We start from the raw sequence: 6,000 nt of genomic DNA, 5'->3' as shown, positions 1-6,000 counted from the left end.
CAGTAAGAGTTGGACTGATGTAGTCTCGGTGGGGCTACAGGCCCATAGAGCTGCTGTGTTAAATAAAAGCAGTTAAGGTGTTAATGGTTTTTTGTATACTTTACCAGGATCATGCATTTTAAAGGGATCTCCAGTGACCTTAAAGTTTGTTTTTAAATAAACAGAACTTGTACAATGGCGCTCAAAATGTTTGACTTCAGATGGTATAAATTGAGAAAAAGTGTCTCTTTCTATCTCCACTTGAGGCTTGAAGCTTAAGGGTACATTAGCTTCTACCAGCATAACAAATGTGTGGTGCCAGGATGTCCTAAACAGTGTTGGTCAAGTTACTTGAAAAAAGTCATCAGTAACTAATTACTGATTACTTCCCCCAAAAAGTAATCCAGTTACTTTACTGATTACTTATTTTCAAAAGTAATTAATTACTTAGTTACTTAGTTACTTTTTAAAAACACAATTTACAACCTGAATAGGTGATAAAGCGATAGATCTTTCAGCCCAATTCTACTTTTTCTGCATAATCCATCATACAAAATGTAATCAAATGGAAAAGTCTCTTTTTAAAACTTGTTTTATTAGTTTTAATCTTTTAACTTTATACATCAAGCAAAAATTCAATTATATGCAACATTCTCTGACTTGAAGAAATATGTTTAACATTTAAACATATTTTCTACACATTCCAGCATATAAAATAAAATAGTTTTTTGTGTTTACACTCAGTCTTTCAAATAGATGCAAGTAAAACACAGCAGAAAATAAATAAAATCAAAGACTAGCGGTCATGTTGCTCTATTTTCACCTGTAAAGCAGGAGTGGGGCAGGCGGAGGTGTGCTCTGGTGCAGGTGTGCCGCAGCAGTCAGTGGAAGAATCCGCGAGTTTCTCTGTGAATTTCCCATTACGTCGTAGCGCACTCGGTGCTTGCTTGGAAGTTTAGGGGTTTTTTTCGCTGTAAAAAGACGTTTTCTTCCCACGCACAACGGACACTAATGTTTTTGTCACTTTTTATGGAATCAAACTCAAAATAAGGTCAGTACTTCCATGCTTTAAACGCTGCACGCTCATACTCTCTCCGCACTCGATATATTATCCATTGTTGATATGCACACAGCTGTTGTCACGAATGTCGCACTGGCTTATGTCACTGTCATGAGACATTCTCGCAAAAAATCACAGTTTTAGTAACGCAGCGTTCCTACGGGAAAGTAACGGTAATCTAATTACCGTTTTTGCAAAAGTAATCCATTACTTTACTCGTTACTTGAAAAAAAGTAATCAGATTACAGTAACGCGTTACAAGTAACAAGTAACGCGTTACTGCCCATCTCTGGTCCTAAAGCATGTTGGGTAAGCATATTTTTAACATTACTATGACATTATTTATCCCAAACCATGATCTTTTACATAACCTCACAACATAGTTTTTAGTGCTTACCCCTAAGAACCCACTCTTTACACACTGAGGAAAGTTCCTGTTAAAGTTTCAACATTGACTCTCGTATAGTTTTCCATACAGTAAAAATGGGTCTGGGCTCTTATTAACCATTATAAGTAAAAGATACAGATTAGTGATCAATAACAAAGAAAAAGACTGCAAAATACAAGGTTCTCCAACACAAAAGAAATTGCAGTCTTCTGGCTGACATTCTTGTCACTTTATCAATACTTTTCCAACCTTCATATGCTGACTTTAAAAGAGAATGTTACCTTGTGGCATTCAATACTGATGCAGCATGTAGACTCAAACAACAGATCTCTGCCACAACAGCCATATATTACTCCCTGGGATGAGATCACATTGCGGTATAAGGAAATCTGAAATCCTCACTCCAACCAGTCGCTGCAGATGGCCGCCCCTCCCTGAGCCTGGTTCTGCTGGAGGTTTCTTCCTGTTAAAAGGGAGTTTTTCCTTCCCACTGTTCCCAAACCACTCGCTAATAGGGGGTCATATGATTATTGGGATTTTTTCTGTTTTCTTGTTATTATCATGCTGTATGTATAAAATTGAATAGAATTGAATGGTTATTTCTTAATTTCCTTTAAAAGTTTAACCCACTTTTCCCACTTGTTCACTGCTTACTTTTTTACAAAACAACATCAAAATGCCACAGAAATCTAGTGCAAACACATGTAAAATGTCTTGCAATTTTGAAAATTAATTTTTTTCAAAAAATTATTTTGCCAGTATTGCTTCCTATGAAGGAGTCCGGTCATGAGGTCATCTTTCTTTTTTACTGGTTGTCCCCCCTCCCTCCCGCTGTCATGGTTATTAGAGCAATTATCGATAACAGGCAAACACTCCACTTCTGGAGTCTGAGCTTCATGTTTTTTATAAAATCAATATGGCCTCCTGGCCCTTATCTTCAATCCCAAAGAAAAATGACAGAATAAATTTGGAGTATGATGGACGATGGTGCTTTTATGTGGTCTATGTAATGAAAGTGATGATAAGGAGTGGAGTGGACTTCCAATTAGCAGGCTTCTTCTATTGTGATGTGGATTAATGTATTGTTTGAAATGGTTACCTGATTTCATTAAATTGGGAGCCTGACAACTGAAAGAGTGACAGGAAATCTTAGGGCAAAATAAGAGAAAGCAGGTGGTGGCAACATGGTGGTTTCCAACTATGTCCTCCAACCAATGTATCTTAAAGTGAACCTTGACCTCATTGCATCTGACCCAATCTTGTGGTGAAATGCAGAGATGCATGGATTTCTCAGTGCGAAACCTCAAGCAACAAATCACATAATTTGTTTGTTGTATGTCAACTGAAATTCTCTCACATTTGACGTGGCGGCTGTGATCTATCTTAATGTTTGCCAGCAGCAAAGTGGTCGAGATGGAGAGCCGCAGAAAAAGATATAATTCAGTGTCTAATCATTCTATCAAGCCACAGCGTGCTTTGTGTTTGTGGCGTGTCAGAGATGGAGGGAGACCCCAGACAAACATCAGGTGTCACACTCAGTGCCAATGAATGGACAATGGTTATCCATCAATCTTCTATGTCAACTTGTCTTGTGGCCTGAAACAAACTACAATGTCCATCTCAAAGCAATTTGATCCATTCAGCTGACTCATTTATCAGCCTGGGCTCATTTGCAATCTAGGCTGATTTCCTGAAGAAAGGAGAGTTGGATTCAAAGGAGAGGATGGGTGCAAAATATTGAATTTGAGGGAAATGATGACCAGTAGTCCAAAATATTGCTTGGAGCACAGCAGCATGGTGGCTCATTTATTTTCTTGATGGATTGTTTATCAGTCTGGGACAATAGTCATGTATCTGAGTAGCTGGAAGGAAGTTTAGAGGGTTTTAATGTGGCAGCGCTGTAGAACAGCCATGTACATCCCCTTCAGCCAACTGACCTCGTCGGGTCATCAGGACTTAAGTAAGAGTGAAAGTCGCTTTAAATGGAGCGAGGCTCCCAGGGACCTAGCCTTGGCTGAGCAGCTGCTGCCGGCCGGCGACTATTACTTTTCCAGGGGCTGACTTTGATGTTTTAACAATCCATACATATTGATTCAGACTGATAATAAACAATTTGATTAGCCTCTTTCTATAGGCTGTCATTTCAATCACTTTCAGAGCTCCGATGGAGTGGAAGTGAGGGCTGTGGAAGGAGGGAGGAAAGTGGGGAGGGCGAGAGAAATGGAGAGACAGAGAGAGCAGCAAAAGCTGAAAGAGAGGGTGGAGGGCTAGAGCCCCCTCCTCAGACAGAAAAAGGAATCCAGCCCTGATTAGGCCTCTGCCTTTGGTGAATTGGACAAGACAGCTGAGCTGCCAGGTTATTAACTCCCTCAGAAAATTCTCAGCCTTCTCTCAGGCCAGCCTGAATACTGCGATCTGGATCGATAAGCAATCTCCGGTGTGTACCAAATGCCTGCTGGATTCATTTGTCTCCCAGCACCCTCTCCCTCCGCTGGACAATACACCTGCACAACTGAGACCCTCACCCCCCGCCTCTCCCACTCCCTTCTTTCCTGAGTGCTGTTCTCACTCTCTCTCTTCACTCCCTCTTTCTTCGTCTCCCTCCCTCTTTCCCTACCTCTCTCACATTCACTCACTGGAGTCTCTGTCACTTTTTAAATAATGACCCTGGGGCTGAAGGAACAACTGCCTACCTCTATTTCATCACAGTGAGTCCCTCTCCTGCAGGCCTGGGTGCCCAGGCCGTCCAGGAGAGAGAGAGAGGGGGTAGAGAGACAGAGTTGCTGAGAGAGAGAAAGAGAGAGAGAGAGGAAGAGGAGGTGCAGGGGAGGGTTTGCCCACGGCAATGGGGAAGGTGGGGGCTGCAGCAGCATCATGACTGACAGAAGCACAGATGTCACTATTGGAGCTCAATCGAGGCATATAAATGACCAGCCCATGGCAACTGTCTAGTAAACATGGAAACATACAAAGTAGCTGAAGTTATGATTAAAAACAAACAGAATAAGTATCCAGCTGATTTGGCATATTAAGAACCTCATGTCTGTTTAAATTTTATTGAACTGCTTTGTACTCCTTGTTAAATCTGGTGAGAATATGAAGCTCTGAATCATATACTTTATCATCCAATACTTTCCATTTCTGTAACACATTCTGTTCTAACTAAATGCAGCTTCACTCAAACTCAGAGCTCCCTCACTCTTACAGGAGGCTCGTCTTTGTGAAGGAGAAGTAAAGATGGATTTACATAGTGATTGTGTGTGCTGATTTGGCAGCGCTTCAGCTGATAACTTTTAGTGATTCGCTGCAGCATTGATCTCCTAGATGGATTTATTGACGAGGGTGGACGGCTAAGGATGGGGGTTGAGTTGGTGGGAAAAGAGGCATGGGGGTGCTTGCTGGTTAGGTGATATGAGGAGAAAACAGCAGATAGCTACTCAGGCGAGGTGGACAGTGGATGAGTTTGATGTTACTTGCCGTCTTTACTTGTTGGCGAGGAGTTATTCCCCCAAAGGAGTTAAAAGCCATACTGTTTCTCATAGCTCATTTCTGTGGATTTGTATTGTCTTTCTATTGTCTCAGTGTGGCTGCAGAGTTGTGACCCCAGAGGGAATTGTCTGTCAGCATAAAATAAAAGCAAGGCCTGCGACCGAGGACTCCATTTCTCCGGGCTAATTGTCACAGACAATGCACACTGCAGAAAAAAAGGGTATGAAGGATAAACCTGGCGGATGTTTAGATTTTCTTATCACAGTGATCTTCCACTGAGCAAAATCAGGCTACAGCTGAAGAGATGCTTATAAGCAGAAAGTCAAAAAAAAACTGTGAGGGAAATGCAGTTATTAAAAGGAGCTCTGTAAATATTTGAGAGGACTTTAATGTAGCGAATAGAAAAACACTCAACAGACAGAGCGCTGTTCTTAGGCGGGGATGTGAGACAGACCAAACAGGAAGTCCCTCAAAAATGTATGCTGGAGTTTTTAATCAGTCAAAGATGGCTTTCTCATCAAGGGTTGATTGCAACGGAACAGTTTTGGTTCATAATGTTTTTTCCTTTGAAAGATCACAGGCTCTGATATCATCAAAGAAAAATTCTAATAATGTAATTTGGCTGATAACATGATAGAGAAAACTGATCTCTTGATTGTTGTAATTGCAGTCCTCCACAACCACAGCGTTATCACTGCCATGTGATGAGCCTGATTCCCAAGTAAGCACCTTTTACTTAATAATGCTGTCTAATGTACACCACAAAGTGCTGCTTTAAAAGACATTCAACGTCAGTAATTTACTAGGAGTTGTTCCGGGCCCTCCCATTTCTCATGTTGTACATTTGTTAGCCATTTTAAACCACCTTAACCTACACTGTAACTCTATCCCAGCAAGAACTTTTTCATTAGCATCTCCTTTTTTCTCCCTCTCTTCAAGGTCATCTGTAATGTGGAATCCATAAACTTCTCAATGAAGAAAGTTATTTGAATTCTTATTTTTTAATGGTGGGGCTTAAAAATTCCCATTTCAGACCTGTAGTTTTAAAATGAACCTCCAGTGTGTATGTCAGCAGATGAAATTT

The sequence above is a fragment of the Aulonocara stuartgranti genome, assembly GCF_965226115.1.
Source record: "Aulonocara stuartgranti genome assembly, chromosome: 1".
NCBI classification, from domain to species: domain Eukaryota; kingdom Metazoa; phylum Chordata; class Actinopteri; order Cichliformes; family Cichlidae; genus Aulonocara; species Aulonocara stuartgranti.
The sequence above is the reverse complement of the archived record's forward strand: the minus strand, read 5'-3'. Positions refer to the sequence as shown.